The sequence below is a fragment of the Stegostoma tigrinum genome, chromosome 47, assembly GCF_030684315.1.
Source record: "Stegostoma tigrinum isolate sSteTig4 chromosome 47, sSteTig4.hap1, whole genome shotgun sequence".
Lineage (NCBI taxonomy): Eukaryota > Metazoa > Chordata > Chondrichthyes > Orectolobiformes > Stegostomatidae > Stegostoma > Stegostoma tigrinum.
This window is the reverse complement of record NC_081400.1, coordinates 2,197,891-2,216,577: the sequence shown is the minus strand read 5'-3', so window position 1 is coordinate 2,216,577 and position 18,687 is coordinate 2,197,891. Positions and strand designations below refer to the sequence as shown.

Sequence of the window (18,687 nt, the reverse complement as noted above, 5' to 3'; positions counted from 1 at the left end):
GCCTTGAACAAAATTTTCATTGTTGAGAGTCTAGAGTTGAGTATTGATGAGGACAATAGGTTTATTTTAAGAGAATCATTAGTAAACCAGACTGATTCTTTTTTTAAGGGAAATCAGTAGTTATGTGGGTCACCGTGGCCTTTTTCAATCCTGGACTCGGTTAACTTTCCAGCTGCTGTTTGAGGATTTTAGCCCCTGTTCCCAGTTCCAGAGACAGAATCACCACGCTCCTATTCCCATGCAGTATTCTTGACTGCTACAGCATTGATTCTATGCTGAAACCATTTCAATATTGCTGAAATATCACACTCAAGCTCATTTAATCGGGTGGGCCAGTGAGCTAGTACCTCAATGCGCTCTCTCCATGCGGTGAGGTAAATTCAAAGCCAGGGGCTTGAAGGCCCTAATTAATCCACAAAGATATTAGGAAGAAATAGTAGGAACTGCAAACGCTGGACAATCTGAGATAACAAGGTGTAGAGATGGATGAACACAGCAGGCCAAGCAGCAAAGCTAATGTTTTGGGCCTAGACCCTTCTTCAGGAAATGATTTTACTGAAGGAGGGTCTAGGCTCGAAACGTCAGCTTTCCTGCTGCTCAGCCTGCTGTGTTCATCCAGCTCCATGCCTTGTTATCTCAGATATTAGGAAGAAACTCTTTTTCTCAGAGAATGGTATTACCAAAGGCAGTTTCTGAGGCTAACAGAATACATGTCTTTAAGGGGGGGCATTCTAAGGAGAATTGAAATAGCTCTTTGATCTCACTACAGCAGGCCCATTCTCTCCCTTTCACACCTTAATTTACACCCATTTTACACCACTCTTCCTCTTTTTAGTATTATTAAGCTTTTGCACTGGGCCTCCACACCGTCGATTTCCTTTGCCTCGCTTCTACCTAGGTGTAATTTTTTTAATAAGTTTTGAAGTGTCATGATACCAGACTCAGAGCATTAACGCTGTTTCTCTCTCCAAAGATGCTGCCAGACCTGTTGAACTTCTCCAACATTTTACGACTGCTTCAGATGTACAGCATCCACACACTATTTTGCTTCATTTTTGTACAAGATGAAATAGGGCACACATCAGGTGGTCATAAACACCAGCATCAGATCAGCTGGGCCAAATGGTTGGTCACACTGTATATATTCTACAATAATTATCCAAAGCCAACGCACAGAAGAAAGGTAGACTGGCTGGCTTCATGTTCCTGACATTTTTTAAAAAATTATGTGGTTTCGTGCCAGGAAGCTTCTCGGTATCATGTCAATTTTTGCTTGCGTGTTGCCACAGCAAGTACAAGCCAACAGTGAAACAGAATAAAACAGCTTGAGGGGTCTTGTGGTGCCATGGCAGTGTCTCTACCTCTGAGTCAAAAGGCTCAGGTTCAAAAACAAATTGCTGGCAAAGGTCAGCAAGTCTGGCAGCATCTGTGGAGAGTAATCAGATTTAACATTTTGAGTTGAGTGACCCTGAGAATTGATGGTAGCTGGGAAATATTGGTTTATATACAGAAAATAGGGTTGAGGGAGGGGATAAGAAGTCAACCTTAGGTAGAGATAGAGCCTAAAGAGAGAGAACACTTGGACAGGCAAAGGAGTGAATAATGATCTTGCTAGGAGAGTCAACAGCTATTACTGGGAACCGTTAGTGGCTAACAACGGGTTGTGTGTAATAGCAGATTTTTTGATAACAAGGCCGAGATGTGAGAGAGTTGAGTTAAGGACATGGGAGAGCTTAAGCCCTGAAGTTATTGAAGTCCATATGAAAGCCAGAAAGCTGCAGGGTTCCCAAGCAGAAAGAGGTTAAAATTGTTTCAGAGCTACCAGGAACTGCAGATGCTGGTGAATCGGAGATAACAAGGTGTAGAACTGGATGAACACAGCAGGCCAAGCAGCATCAGAGGAGCAGGAAAGCTGACGTTTCGGGCCTAGACCCTTCTTCAGAAATGGCGGAGGGGAAGGGGGTTCTGAAATAAATAGGGAAGAGATGGGGAGGCGGATAGAAAGTGGATAGAGGAGAAGATAGGAGGAGGAGATGAGACAGACAGGTCAAAGAGGCGGTGATGGAGCCAGTAGAGGTGAGTGTAGGTGGGGAGGTAGGGAGGGGATAGGTCAGTCCAGGGAGGATGGACAGGTCAAGGGGACAGGACGAGGTTAGTAGGTAGGAGATGGGGGTGGGGCTTGGGGGGAGGGGATAGGTGAGAGGAAGGACAGGTTAGGGATATGGGCTGGTTTTGGATGCGGTAGGGGGAGGAGAGATTTTGAAGCTTGTGAAGTCCACATTGATACCATTGGCAGGGTTCCCAAGTGGAATAGGAGTTGCTGTTCCTGCAACCTTCAGGTAGCATCCTTGTGGCACTGCAGGAGGCCCAGGATGAACAGGTCGTCTGAGAAATGGGAGGGGGAGTTGAAATGGCTCAGTTCGCACTTAACAATTGCACCTCCCAGTCGCTTCCCCTCCTCCATTTCTGAAGAAGGGACTAGGCCCGAAACGTCAGTCTTCCTGCTCGGCTTGCTGTGTTCATCCAGCTCTACACCTTGTTATCTCAGAAAATGACGTGATGTTCTTTGGGTTCAAGTCCCACCTGTTCCAGAGGTGTTTAATAACATCCCTGAACAGGTTGATTAGAAAATATCTAAAACACTGTGACCAGGCACAGATTTAGATGATCAGAGATTTAGTGAAACAAATCAAGAACAAACAGCTCAGAAGGTTTTAACAAAATGCATCAGCGCCGAATGAACTGCAAGTTACAAAACAAACATGCTTCAAAAGTTGAGGAGTACCTGCGATCGAATATGCTCCTGGAACAGCAGAACCTTTTCAGAGGTGGGAGGATCTGTGTTGGGAGTAGCAGGTTTTTGAGTCTCCTTGCTGGAAATTAGCAAGATTCCAGATTCCTAGCTAATGAAAGTCAGGTGAATCCTGACTTGGAACTTTTGGGAGCCTAAAATTTACTGAACAAGGCAGAGCACACCAAGATTTCAAAACTTGATCCCCAGAACAGGATATTCCAGAAGCCCCACACTGTCCAGTTCATTCCACTAAGGAACAAGCCCCAAACAAGTAACTCATCTCTCATGGGCAAGTCACTTATCTTTTGAATTGATCAGTTAAAAGTCTAACTAGCACAGTTTTCACAAGAAGAATCCTACTTGCTTTTAAGCAGAATAAGCTGCAGTTGCTCGGCGCTGGATGCTGTTCTGAACCGTCCCTACAGCAAGGCCCCAGTTTCAGTTTTGTTTCTGATCCGCCCTGTTTGGTCACAATGGACAGAGTGGTTTGCTCTCCCGGGTGGGGATTTACAAACATCCCCGGACACTGGCTGACTGATTAAAAAGAAGCCCCACCTCCCCTATCCATAAAACCCGTCCGGGCGAGTTTCACTTTCGTTTCCTGAAAAAGAGAACACATTCGGTTCAGCGGCTCAAGACTCGCCTGCAACATTCAGCACACCCAAGAAGATAGCAAGTAGCTAGTCAACATTTTCTGTCCGCGCGCTCACTCTGAAGCCACACTCGTGCCTTCGGTCTCTCCAAACTTTGCACAAGTTTTAATTTAACAGGTTGATCGCTACCGGTGGACAGATTTTTTTTCAAAATGGCACTTAACTGCAGTGCAATGGACAGGCAACCCTCACTGGTCTGTTGCAGAATCAACATAAAGTGTCCCAGCTGCAGGTCCACACATTTGATCGATGACAATACAGCAATGGTGTGAGCATTTCAGGCACGGTGGATGCCACAGCTGCCTCACAGCACCGGGGACCCAGGTTCCATTCCATCGTCGGGCGACTTATCTGTGTGGCGTTTACATAGTCTCACCGCGTATGCGTGGGTTCCTCCAGGCAAAAACAGCCCAAGCCTATCCAGCCTCTGCCTATAGCTCAGAACTTTCCAGTCTCAGTAACATCCTCGTAAACTTTTTTTGCACGTTTTCCAGTTTAATAACACCCTTTCTACAAAGTGTGTCACGCCAGTCACAGAAAAACTGGCACCTTGAGCAAAAGGGTACGAACTGACGAGTTAAGATTCTTAGACACATCCAGGAATGGATTAAGAACAATTCAAGAGAATGTTCAAAGAGGGGACGTGTGTGGGGCGTGAAGGCTGCCACAAATCATTTGTGAATTCTATGTCATTTAGGGAGGGAGGTACAGGAAAACGACAAAGAACGTCAGTTAGAGGACTTGTTGCCTTTCCTCCAAGATGAAAATTTTCCTGAGCACTCAAAAGGTTGCCTCAATAATCAGAGATAATGGGAACTGCAGATGCTGGAGAATCCAAGATAATAAAATGTGAGGCTGGATGAACACAGCAGGCCAAGCAGCATCTCAGGAGCACAAAAGCTGACGTTTCGGGCCTAGACCCTGCATCAGAGAAGGGGATGGGGGGAGGGTTCTGAAAGAAGTAGGGAGAGAGGCGGACTGAAGGTGGAGAGAAAAGAAGATAGGTGGAGAGGAGAGTAGGTGGGGAGGTAGGGAGGGGGTAGGTCAGTCCAGGGAAGACGAACAGGTCAAGGAGGCGGGATGAGGTTAGTAGGTAGGAGATGGGGGTGCGGCTTGAGGTGGGAGGAAGGGATGGGTGGGAGGAAGAACAGGTTGGGGAGGCAGAGACAGGCTGGGCTGGTTTTGGGATGGGGGGGGGGGGGGAGAGGGGAGATTTTGAAGCGGGTGAAGTCCACATTGATACCATTAGACTGCAGGGTTCCCAAGCAGAATAGGAGTTGCTGTTCCTGCAACCTTCGGGTGGCATCATTGTGGCACTGCAGGAGGCCCATGATGGACATGTCATCTAAAGAATGGGAGGGCATGGGCACCCGCAGGGGCCCCAGCTATGCCTGCCTCTTCGTAGGTTACGTGGAACAGTCCCTCTTCCGCACCTACACAGGCCCCAAACCCCACCTCTTCCTCAGTTACATTGATGACTGTATCAGCACCGCCTCTTGCTCCCCAGACGAGCTCGAACAGTTCATCCACTTCACCAACACCTTCCACCCCAACCTTCAGTTCACCTGGGCCATCTCCAGCACATCCCTCACCTTCCTGGATCTCCCAGTCGCCATCTCAGGCAACCAGCTTGTAACTGATGTCCATTTCAAGCCCACCGACTCCCACAGCTACCTGGAATACACCTCCTCCCACCCACCCTCCTGCAAAAATTCCATTCCCTAGTCCCAATTCCTCCGCCTCTGCCACATCTGCTCCCACGATGAGGCATTCCACTCCCGCACATCCCAGATGTCCAAGTTCTTCAAGGACCGCAAACTTCCCCCCCACAGTGGTCGAGAACGCCCTTGACCGCGTCTCCCGCAACACATCCCTCACACCCCGCCCCCGCCACAACCGCCTAAAGAGGATCCCCCTCATTCTCACACACCACCCCACCAACCTCCGGATACAATGCATCATCCTCCGACACTTCGCCATCTACAATCCGACCCCACCACCCAAGACATTTTTCCATCCCCACCCTTGTCTGCTATCTGGAGAGACCACTCTCTGTGACTCCCTTGTTCGCCCAACACTGCCCTCCAACCCCACCACATCCAGCACCTTTCCCTGCAACCGCAGGAAATGCTACACTTGCCCCCACACCACCATCCCAGGCCCCAAGATGACTTTCCATATTAAGCAGAGGTTCACCTGCACATCTGCCAATGTGGTATACTGTATCCATTGTACCCGGTGTGGCTTCCTCTCCATTGGGGAAACCAAGCAGAGGCTTGAGGACCGCTTTGCAGAACACCTCTGCTCGGTTCGCAATAAACAACTGCACCTCCCAGTCGCGAACCATTTCAACTCCCCCTCCCATTCTTTAGATGACATGTCCATCATGGGCCTCCTGCAGTGCCACAATGATGCCACCCAAAGGTTGCAGGAACAGCAACTCATATTCCGCTTGGGAACCCTGCAGCCCAATGGTATCAATGTGGACTTCACCAGCTTCAAAATCTCCCCTTCCCCCACTGCATCAGTTGTTGGTAAAGTGTTGGAAAAGGTTATAAGGGATAGGATTTATAATCATCTGGAAAATAATAAATTGATTATGGATAGTCAGCACGGTTTTGTGAAGGGAAGGTCGTGCCTCACAAACCTTACTGAGTTCTTTGAGGAGGTGACCAAACAGGTAGATGAGAGTAAACCGGTTGATGTGGTGTATATGGATTTCAGCAAGGCGTTCGATAAGGTTCCCTACATAGGCTATTGTACAAAATGCGGAGGAATGGGATTGTGGGAGATATAGCAGTTTGGATTGGAAACTGGCTTGCTGAAAGAAGACAGAGGGTGGTAGTTGATGGGAAATGTTCATCCTAGAGACCAGTTACTAGTGGTGTACCGCAAGGGTCGGTGTTGGGTCCACCTCTGTTTGCCATTTTTATAAATGACCTGGATGAGGGCGTAAAAGGATTGGTTAGTAAATTTGCAGACGACACTAAGGTCGGTGGAGTTGTGGATAGTGACAAAGGATGCTGTAGGTTGCAGAGAGACATAGATAAGCTGCAGAGCTGGGCTGAGAGGTGGCAAATGGAGTTTAATGCAGACAAGTGTGAGGTGATGCACTTTGGTAGGAGTAACCGGAATGCAAAGTACAGGGCTAATGCCTTGAAAGTTGCCACCCAGGTTGACAGGGCTGTTAAGAAGGCATACAGTGTTTTAGCTTTTATTAATAGAGGGATCGAGTTCCGGAACCGAGAGGTTGTGGTGAAGCTGTACAAAACTCTGGTGCGGCCGCACTTGGAGTATTGTGTACATTTCTGGTCACCGCATTATAAGAAGGATGTGGAAGCTTTGGAAAGGGTGCAGAGGAGATTTACTAGGATGTTGCCTGGTATGGAGGGAAGGTCTTACGAGGAAAGGCTGAGGGACTTGAGGCTGTTTTCATTAGAGAGACGGTGGTTGAGAAGTGACTTAATTGAAACATATAAAATAATCAGAGGGTTAGATAGGGTGGATTGGGAGAGCCTTTTTCCTAGGATGGTGACGGCGAGCACGAGCAGGCATAGCTTTAAATTGAGGGATGAAAGATATAGGACAGATGTCAGAGGTAGTTTCTTTACTCAGAGTAGTAAGGGAATGGAACGCTTTGCCTGCAATGGTAGTAGATTCGCCAACTTTAGGTACATTTATGTTGTCATTGGACAAGCATATGGACGTACATGGAATAGTGTAGGTTAGATGGGCTTAAGATCGGTATGACAGGTCGGCACAACATCGAGGGCCAAAGGGCCTGTACTGTGCTGTAATGTTCTATGCATCCCAAAACCAGCCCAGTTCGTCCCCTCCCCCCCACTGCATCCCAAAACCAGCCCAGCCTGTCTCTGCCTCCTTAACCTGTTCTTCTTCCTCTCACCCATCCCTTCCTCCCACCCCAAGCCGCACCTCCATTTCCTACCTACTAACCTCATCGACCTGTCCGTCTTCCCTGGACTGACCTATCCCCTCCCCACCTATACTCTCCTCTCCACTTATCTTCTCCTCTATCCATCTTTGGTCCGCCTCCCCCTCTCTCCCTATTCATTCCAGAACCCTCACCCCATCCCCCTCTCTGAAGAAGGGTCTAGGCCCGAAATGTCAGCTTTTGTGCTCCAGAGATGCTGCTTGCCTGCTGTGTTCATCCAGCTCCACTCTTTATTGCCTCAATAATCAGTCACTTTGGCATTCTCTACTGGTCTTGAAATACTCATGAGCTTTTGCTTGTGGGTGAAAATAAACAGAAAAGGCATATCTTGAAACTGGAGGTTGGATACTATACACGAGCACCAGTATTGCTCAGAATACAGAATAAATTTAGGAGAATTTTTATACACAGCCAATATACCAATGAATAGATGGGAATGCACAGGCAGCAGTAATTTTGTGATCAGAGATTCAACCACAGGCTTTATTTTCTCCTTGATGGTCTGTTAATGTGGTGGGTAGTACGGCAAGGAATGTGATATTCAAACACACCGTCCACTCGAGTTTGAAAAACATTCAGCGGTACACTTAGAATCGACGCTCCTAAACAAGAGTGGTTGGTGCCTGGAGAATTTGATGTATGTTACATAAGGTGAATAAGCGTGGTGGTTACTGGTCAGTCACTAGTGGTGGGATGTTAACCCATTAACATCTCAAACAGTAGCAGTGAAAGCAATTTGACAGGATGAATCAAGAGCATTAATTCTGTTCTGCTGTGTTTTGCCACAGCTGTAACATTAAGTTTGCACAAAGCTGGTGCCAAGGTAGCATGAGCAGGGTTTCAAACCCAAAGGCTGGCACCCTGATCCCATGGCAGGTATAAACAGCACTGCATTAATAAGGAGTGGCCTAAGCACTAGTTTGGTTAAGGGACATAAGTGAAATACAGCTACTGATTTAACCCACGTGCTAAAGGTTAAGATAATAATAAAGCTATTCTTCCATCCCCACTACAGAGCACCAAGCCCTAACCACTGACAGCAGCCAACTCAGAAGTTGGAAAATCATTATTTTTAAAGTGGCGACTGATATACAGAACACAGTGGCCTTGGGCAGAGCGAAAGAGCCTGCACGCAAAAGAGTGTGAGAATTGAATCAAAAATTCTGCAACCTTTGGTAATAAGGCAACATGATTGATGTTTAGTATGTAAATTTTGTTGGCAGTTGAAGGACATCTAACGTCAATCTCGAATCTGGCTGAGATGAGAAACACCTTACCGACAAGACAACATGCAAGATTGTCAGATTTCAAATCATAACAACTTCAACTGCAAGAGTAAAAGGGGCCTGACTGGCTGGCAACTCAACTTTGATTGACTATGTATTGCCACAGAGAAGACAGTGGACTACAGGCTCTCTACTTTACTGGGAAATTCAACAAGCTCAAAGCTTAAACATAAGCATGTTGAAAGCAATACATGTTTATACAAAGAGACCTGTTTTCACCAAAGGAAGATGTTCATGCTTCACACTTTTGTTGAATCACTTGGGAGCTTAGAGATCTTGCGTTCCCCAGTTATTTTCTCCATGGCAATATCTCAGCCAATGAAATTTCACTTGCTAGCTGAGCATGTAAGATTGACATGGAGTGGTCACTTGCTCTTACAGAATCTAGGAGCAGAGGGCATAATCTCAGTAAGGGTTTGCACATTTAAAGACAGAGGTAGTCAGTCAATCTGTGGAAGTGTTCACTGCAGAGGAATTGAGGTTGGTTTGTTAAGTGTATTCAAGGCTGAGATAGATGGCCTTTTAAGTCAGTAAAGGCTCCAAAGGGTATGGGGATAAGGCAGGAAATTGGAGGTGAAGATGATCAGAACAGCTGTGATCACATCGAATGGCAGACCAGACACAATGGGCTGAATGGCCTACATCTACTCCTACATTTTAGGGTCAATCAGTGCCCATTTCTCCTTCAGTATGTCTTTCTTTTAAGCAATGCTCAAGTTCCTTAATACCAAGTGACTGTTTGAAATTGTACTGGGTCTCTCCTGGTTTCAAATACAGAAAACACAGATGAAGTGGTAATTGGGTTGGTTCCCAGTGGAGAAGTTTGCTCTGTTCAGTTTGTATTTTCCAGTTTTAATTTCTTTCCTCACAGTCCAAGCTATATTAAGATTCTGGTTTTCCCCGTCATATATAGTCCTTCTCAAATCAAACAGGGCAAATAACCCAGCTCAACACCCTGCATACATGTTCATGGCTGCTAAACATCTAACTAACTTAACTTAGTGTCTTTCCACTCTTATGTGAACATAGTCAAAATAAAAGCTGTGTTGCATATAAATTGCTCCTTTCTTTAAAAAAGTAACTGTTGATGCATGGACGAGGCCTGAAACGTGCTAGAATAACAGCATGTGACAGCAATGAATACAAATTGCAGGCTATTTACTGTTTGGATCGATATGATAATTTTTTCAGCATCCTGAATTAAAGCTCCAGACAACTTCTCAAACTTACTGCAGTTTACATGTGCAAAGCAGATGGTTGTTTATTTTGGAACACACTAGATCATTTCACATTTCATTTTCACTGGCACACCAATTTGCTGGAACTAAAGAGTGCGAGTGACCCAACAAGATCCTTTACACTTCCAATTTGCAAGACTCCCACACAGGTCAATTACTATCACATGCCTAGGAACACTCCCCAAAACCACTGCCCTCAAGCATAAATTGTGTACCTAGCCAAGGAATGACCCTGTTTAATATTATTCAGATTCCCAAGGAGCAGCACCATATGCTATGAAGGATCCCAAATGTAAAAACTGCTAAGTACCACATGACTTACAAAACACAGTTTACTCAATAACATAGTGACCTTATTGAGCATGGAAATTCCTCTACAGCTCAGGAGTACAGTACATAAAGTCACAGAATTATCACCACAAAAGGAGGCCTTTTAGACTGTTATGTCTGCACTGACACTTTGAATAGAATAAAGAACAGTACAACATAGGAACAGGCCCTTTGACCTGTTGACCATGATTCCATTCTAAACTAATCCCATCTGTCTGCACGTGGCCCCTTCCTTCTATTTCTGGTCCAGAAAAGCTATTAAAACATTGCTATCATATCTGTTTCTAACATCTCCCTGGCAGAGGGTTTCAGGCACCTACCATCCTCTTGCCTCATATTTTGTTTAAAGATTTCCCATCTCACATTAAACCAATGCCTCCTGATATTTGACATTGTCACCCTGGGGAAGAAAAGACTCCAATTATCTCCCTTATCCGTGTTTTTCATGATTTCTTTATGTTTCTCAGGTTGCCCTTCAGCCTCTGAGGAGTTCACTTCATGCTTCTCTCCTGCCTTCTCCCCATAACCCTTCATTCATTCCTTCTTCTTTATTCATTCAAGGGATGAGGGTATCGCTGGCTAAGGTAGTATTTATTGCCCATCCCTAATTGCCATGGGTCTGGAGTCACATGTAGGCCAGACCAGGTAAGGATGGCAGTTTCCTTCCCTAAAGGACATTAGTGAACCAGATGGGTTTTTCGTGACAAACAACAATGGATTCATTGTCATCATTAGTTTCTCAATTCCAGATATTTATTGAATTCAAATTCTACCATCTGCCAGGACAGGATTCAAATCCAGGTCCCCATAACATTATCTGGGTCTCTGGATTAACAATCCAGCGACAATACCACTAAGCCATTGCCTTCCCTCACTTCGTTCCTTTTCAAATAAGTCTCATTCCACTTTGGATCCCTCAACTGAACCTGCTTCTACCACTGTGTCAGGTAGTATGGACCAAATCCTAACCTTTCACTGTGTGAAAAAGTTTCTCATGCCACCTTTGCCAATTACTTTAAACCTGTGTCGTCACAAATTCAAACTGAAAACAAACTAAAAGGGAGTAGGATGGAAAACCATACCAGTATGGAACTAGGTTTATTTTGTTGAGATGTGCAGGAGAATTTAAAAATGTGAGAAACCAGAGAACAGCTCTAGTTTCTCAATCCCTTCAGTGAGATTTCAAAAGTAAATTAAGTTTCGACTACTCAGGTGACAGAAACATGAGTAACTAAAGACCCAGAAATTACATGGGGCCAGGCTGGTTTCCTGGGTCTCTGCTGCCTCTGCACAAATTAGCAATGGGGAAACTGATCAGTCCGAGTGCCCGAGAACAGAGAGAAAGCAGTACAAAAGTAACACAAGTCAGCTGCTGAATACCATCCTGTGACTCTGGTATACACAGACACACACACACCCACCACTCCTCCTCCTGTTATCATTCCACCTTCTCCCTCACAGTGGAATTAACTCCAGCATACACCTGATGGGTCAAGATGACTTGGTGTTTTGTCTCAATGTCACCGTCTCAACTACTACACCAGGAGGTAGCAAGCCATGAGACAATGAAAATTTCGAAAATACTGGTGCAGTTCTGCCAGTTACTTCAAATTCCAACTAACTACAGTTATGAATAGTTGATTGCATTTCTGAGCTAAAGGAAGAATTTAAATTTGGTAATTAAAATTTATCACCATGCATCATAGGTAGCAAACAGCTTCCAGTTGACTGATATAAACTAAAAACAGTAAACAGTAGTCAGGCAGTATCTGTGAGGAGAAAGAGAGCTAATGTTTCCAAGTCCATGACCCTTCACTTCATTGTTTCTTTGGCACTGGAATAGACAATACTGGCAGGTGATGTGGTTATCAGTAACCACCAACATTGGCAAAGTTTAAGCCACCGACCCTTCTATGCCTCTCAAAGTTGAAATTCTAGAGGCCACCATCTTCTTGGACAAGGTTACATTTCAAACACCACCTGCTTTGGCATTTTGAAACAGATAATATATTATCGTCCAGCTTACTGCATTATGAATCCTTGCAAAATAACCCAAAAGAAGGAGAACTGAATACAAAGAGAGTTTTAAGACTGTGTCTGCTGCCTTAGATTACTGGGATTTTTGGGACAATTTTTACCTATGATTTATGTTCCCACAGATTCTCCTGAAACATTTTCTTCAACAAGCACTGTTTTCTGCTCGATATCTTGACATTGCCATCTTTTGAAAGCTAGAACAGGAGATTCTACGGGAATTCATCAATATTTGCACAAGTCCTTTACACAGGAAAAGTGAACACTTAAAAAATTCACTTAGTAATGTGGGGTTTGCTGGCTGGGTGCAAGTCCTGCTGCATTTGGAGATGAACTGCTTCAGTGTCTGAGGAATTGAAAATGTTGTAGAATATTGTGTAATCATCCATGTTTCTGACTTTATGCTGGAGAGAAGGACATTGATCGCAGCAGCTGAAGACGGACATTACCTTGAGGAACTGCTGCAGTGACGCCCAGGAGCTAAGATGGCTGACTTCCACAAACTTTTTTTTAAAATGCCAAGTATGGCTGGCTGCAAACAACTAAGGACTCACCCAACACCCCCCTCCCCCAACCCATTCCCATTGCTTCCAGTTTTGCTGGGTCACCTCAAGCTCCACCGAGTGGCCTGGCGGATCTCAAACTGAGCAGGTCTTTACTAATCGAGTGCTGTTCCATACTAAAATCACTCCACGAGGACAGTATCCCATCACCAAGTCACGTTAACACGTGGAGAGTCTTTGACAATGATCCAGCTCCCTCAAGAGTGTCAGAACAAACTTCTGACACTCCTGTTTATATCGATCAGCCTGGGCTCCCCAATTGAGGCTGTTAATCTGAACTAGAGAAGTGGCTGACCTCATTACAAGCATTACACATAGTACTGTTGATAAGCCCTTCCATCACTTCACTGATGCTTGAGCATTGACTGGTGGGGTCACAATTGGCCTGTTGAATTTGTCTTGCTTTCCTCAGGGACAGGACATACCCAAACAATTTTCAATACTGCTGGATAGATGCCAGTGTTGTAGGCGTACTGGAACAGTTTGCACAGGGGCACTACAAATTCCACAGAGCACGTCTTCAGTACGATTGTTGGACTATTATGAGAATGAAGTCCAAGTATGTTTTTCCCTTTTGTCAATTCCTTCATCACTTGACAAGAAGCCAGTTTAGCAGCTATGTTCCTTACAACTCAACCAGCTCAAAATCAGTAGCAGTACTGCTGAGCCACCCTTGGTGATGGACATTGAAGTATAGTGCATCCTGTCCCTTTGCAGGAAATACCGAAGAAGTTGGCAAAGTGATGTTCAATGTGGAAAAGTACTCATTCATTAGCTCGCAATGAGAGGTTAAATGGTAATCAGCAGGGTGTTTCATTGCATTTTTGACCTAATGCTATGAGACTTCATGGGTTCCAATGTCAAGTTGAGGGCATCCAAGGAAACTGCTAACTGTGCACCACTGTTCTACTCAGCCAATTCAGCAGACCCATTTATGAATGACCTCACCGCTGTCAAAATCTCAGAGAATGGAATCATTTGTCCCGAACTCAACCACCTAACACTGCACAACACCAGCCCCAATATGGCCTTGACAATTCTGCAACTCAAAACAAATTAATGCACAAGCATAAATTACTGCAATAATAACACAGACAAAGTAGTTTAGTCAGTAATCAAGTGTAGACTTGGAGATCGAGAAGATTTCAAAACACAATGAAGGCAACTGCAACAAACATTAGCAGTATGTGCAGGGTGAACAGTAATATTTGGTCAACTTCCAACATATGCATGTAACTCTCCTAATAACAGTCCATCATCTACTTTTGCCCATTACACTTCAAACTTATCCTTTACTTTAGGTAACCGTTACACCATGTATACAGCTGATTGGAAGGCCAAAGTTTTTTTACATTAAATTGGAAAGCCTTACTTCCTGTCTTCTAAATTAAGTAAAACAAGAACAATGCCTATAAACAGGAAGTTTCAAACCAATATAACAGTCTCAATGTTCCTGAGTTTCATTCTCTCCACCACCCCAGTTGCAGGTAATGAATTTAACCAGAACTTAACCAGCTTTCTTGATCAATCTGACTTTATCCCAGTTCTTAATGCCTCTGCACCTGCTCCCTATCTACTCTTTGCAGCTTCAGCTCACTCCTCCCACCCCCTGCCAAATCAAAACCACACTTTTCCAAGATCTGACCATTACCCACTGTCCAAGCACTGCAGCCCCTTGCTACCCTGCCTCTACATGCCAATTTCATTTGCTTAGAAGTGCTAATGATGTAGAACTTTGAAAACAAATCACAAGACATGTCAAAAATCAAGAAGCAAGCAGGAACTCACCTCCTCAACTTCAAAATGATGAAAGTGGTACTTTCTCTCACGTTTATCTGTCAGAATAGGCAGCAGCTTGGTTGAACCTCAAAAAAGAAAGGCACCTACTTAGTACTGCATTGCAGTGTTGGCCTGAATTGATGTGCTCAGGCCCCAGTTTTCGAACTCAGAGGCTGGTAAGCCGTTGCGCTCAATATTAGCAGCTAGCTTCATGGCCACTGAAGGCTGAGCAAAGGATGTAACAGATATGCAGGATGCCATAATCGAGTGAGCAAAGAGATGAAGAGTGAAAACTAGAATGAAGATCTACACAAACCAGATTGACAGCAGCCTCATGAATAGTTGGAATCTGAATGGAAGAGAAAACATACAAAAGACAAAGCCATCAGCCAGCACCTGTAAAACAAAAGGCATAAATTAAGTATTCCCTGCCCACAAAATTAAAAAAGTACGTGATTGAATGAAAGGGAATACATAAAGGCTAGGGTCAATGCTGGTAAATGGTTGAAAAATTGAAACTATCAAGTGGTGAATTAAAGGCTGAATAAGGTTTAAAAAAATCTACACATGGCAAACCTGAATAAAACCCTAAAAGGAGTTAGGAAGACAGATCTGGAATGTATACACATGCACACATTGAACGTGGCAAGGCAAGTTGAGATGGTTGATTAAAAAGGCATGAGACATCCCAGGCACAGAACACAAGCAAGGAAGTTACAACAAGCTTTTATAAAAGCATTGGTTTAGCCTCAGCAGCAGTACTGTGTCCAGGTTTGGGCACAGATCTTTAGGAAAGATAACAGGCTTTAGAAAGGCCACAGAAAAGATTCACAAGAATGATTCCAGGGACTGGAGGGAGGTTTGGAGAAGCTGGTTGTTCCTCTTCAATACATCAGAGAGAAGATTTTCATTGAGATGATCAATGACAGCTGAGGAAGAAAAGAACTGTTCCTATTGGTAGGATGGTCAAGAATCAGAAGACACAGATATAAAGATAAATGGTAAAACAACCATGGAAATAGCAGGTAAAGTTCTGGATGTGAGTTTGCTCGCTGAGCTGGAAGGTTAGTTTTCAGACGTTTCATCACCATTCTAGGTAACAACATCAGTGAGCCTCCGACGAAGCGCTGGTGTTATGTCCCGCTTTCTATTTATCTGGTTAGGTTTTCTTGGGTTGGTGATGTCATTTCCTGCATTGGTGATGTCATTTCCTGTTCTTTTTCTCAGGGGATGATAGATGGGCTCCAAGTCAATGTGTTTGTTGATGGAATTCCGGTTGGAACGCCATGCTTCTAGGAATTCTCGTGCATGTCTCTGTTTGGCTTGTCCTAGGATGGATGTGTTGTCCCAATCAAAGTGGTGTCCTTCCTTATCTGTATGTAAGGATACGAGTGATAGTGGGTCATGTCGTTTTGTGGCTAGTTGATGTTCATGTATCCTGGTGACTAGCTTCCTGCCAGCTTGTCCAATGTAGTGTTTGTCACAGTTCTTGCAAGGTATTTTGTAGATGACGTTCGCTTTATTTGTTGTCTGTATAGGGTCTTTTAAGTTCATTAGCTGCTGTTTTAGTGTGTTGGTGGGTTTGTGGGCTACCCTGATGCCAAGGGGTCCGAGTAGTCTGGCAGTCATTTTGGAAATGTCTTTGATGTAGGGGAGAGTGGTTATGGTTTCTGAGCCCGTTTTGTCTGTTTGTTTGGGTTTGTCGCTGAGAAATCGACGGACTGTGTTCATAGGGTACCCATTCTTTTTGAATACGCTGTATCGGTGATTTTCCTCTGCTCTGCGTAGTTCCTTTGTGCTGCAGTGCGTGGCGGCTCCTTGGAATAATGTTCTAATGCAGCTTCGTTTGTGGGTGTTGGGACGGTTTATTCCAACGAGCCACCACACACTGCAGCACAGAGGAACTACGCAGAGCAGAGGAAAATCACCTATACAGCGTATTCAAAAAGAATGGGTACCCTATGAACACAGTCTGCCGATTTCGCAGCAACAAACCCAAACAAACAGACAAAACGGGATCAGAAACCATAACCGCTCTCCCCTACATCAAAGACATTTCCGAAATGACTGCCTGACTACTCGGACCCCTTGGCATCAGGGTAGCCCACAAACCCACCAACACACTAAAACAGCAGCTAATGAACTTAAAAGACCCTATACAGACAACAATAAAGCGAACGTCATCTACAAAATACCTTGCAAGAACTGTGACAAACACTACATTGGACAAGCTGGCAGGAAACTAGTCACCAGGATACATGAACATCAACTAGCCACAAAACGACATGACCCACTATCACTCGAATCCTTACATACAGATAAGGAAGGACACCACTTTGATTGGGACAACACATCCATCCTAGGCCAAGCCAAACAGAGACATGCATGAGAATTCCTAGAAGCATGGCGTTCCAACCGGAATTCCATCAACAAACACATTGACTTGGAGCCCATCTACCATCCCCTGAGAAAAAGAACAGGAAATGACATCGCCAACCCAAGGAAACCTAACCAGATAAATAGAAACCGGGACATAACACCAGCGCTTCGTCGAAGGCTCACTGATGTTGTTACGTAGAATGGTGACGAAACGTCTGAAAACTAACCTTCCAGCTCAGCGAGCAAACTCACATCCAGAACCTCAACTTGAGCTACAAATCTTCTCAAAACTCGCTAGCAGGTAAAGTCTTTTTAGGATGAAAATGGTTAGGATCTGGAATGTTGAGAGTGAGTGTAGGGTGAGGTATATACTCACTTGTGGCTTTCAAAAGCAGGTACAAGCACCTAAAGGGAAAGGAAAACCCTGCAGGGCTACAAAGGTTGGAAAAGCAGGACAAATTGAATTGCCACTGCAGAGATTCAGAATAGAGGAGACAATGCCTCCAGTTGGGCTGTAACAATTGTACAATTATCCAAATAGCAGCTGGCTAGATAGCTAGAGTGTGACGCAGAAGATCACTGACAGTAGTTCATCAGAGCCTGTTTCCACACCTTACCTATTGCTCAAAAAGTGGCGCCCTTCACACTTTTACTCTCAGGGGCGTTGGGGAAGAAGAGAGAGTGTGACAGTAGGATAATACCCTGTACAACAACAAATGACATTAAAAGGTCACCTGATTTTGCTTTTGATCCTGATTTACAAAGGCAGTTTCACTTGCAATTCAAATTCGAATTAAATGAGGCCCCTAAATGGCATGTAGAACTGTCACTGAAATTTACCTCCTGCAGTCAGTAATGTAATTGGTCCAGGCATTTCAGATCAGATCAAAGTTATACCCACTCTGGAGGTAATGGGAACTGCAGATGCTGGAGAATTCCAAGATAATAAAATGTGAGGCTGGATGAACATAGCAGGCCAAGCAGCATCTCAGGAGCACAAAAGCTGACGTTTCGGGCCTAGACCCTTCATCAGAGAGGGGGATGGGGGGAGGGAACTGGAATAAATAGGGAGAGAGGGGGAGGCGGACCGAAGATGGAGAGTAAAGAAGATAGGTGGAGACCACCTATCTTCTTTACTCTCCATCTTCGGTCCGCCTCCCCCTCTCTCCCTATTTATTCCAGTTCCCTCCCCCCATCCCCCTCTCTGATGAAGGGTCTAGGCCCGAAACGTCAGCTTTTGTGCTCCTGAGATGCTGCTTGGCCTGCTGTGTTCATCCAGCCTCACATTTTATTATCCCCACTCTGGAGGTGTTGGGCGGCAGCGGCCGGGGGGTGGGGGGAGGAGAAGAGACGGTAGTGCTGAGTAATTAATATTTGTCTTGTGCATATACAGACCCAGAGCCAGACCCATCAAAAGATTTATAAAGTTCCCACTCCTCAAGGAGATTTGACATTTGGAAACAAAGCTTGTTACTTTTACAGAAGAGGAGGATTTGGATTAAAAGTGCAACACCCACATGTTCCTTTCTAGATCAATCTTGGACAGCATCCCTTCTTTCAGTCATATCGGGCTAAAATTCCACTCTAGACAATTCAATTCTGCACGCTGCTACTGGACAGCAATCTAAGTTAACCACAGTCTCTACCAGACAGAAAAGATCTTGAGCAGATATTACTCA

At 44.8% G+C, this 18,687-nt stretch overlaps 1 protein-coding gene across 4 annotated transcripts in view; it reads right to left on the bottom strand.

Moving 5' to 3' along the window:
* adar (adenosine deaminase RNA specific) overlaps window positions 1–18,687 on the bottom strand; it is a 92,530-nt gene that overhangs the window by 54,287 nt on the left and 19,556 nt on the right. Inside the window, exon 2 of one of the 4 annotated variants that reach the window (XM_048525540.2) lies at window positions 14,639–14,715. The exons of 2 other annotated variants lie outside the window; for them this stretch is intronic. The gene's annotated coding sequence lies outside the window, so the exon portion shown is untranslated. Of the gene's footprint in view, window positions 1–2,785; window positions 3,031–14,638; window positions 14,716–18,687 lie in introns of those variants that run through there. One more of the 4 variants, XM_048525542.2, reaches the window with a different exon arrangement.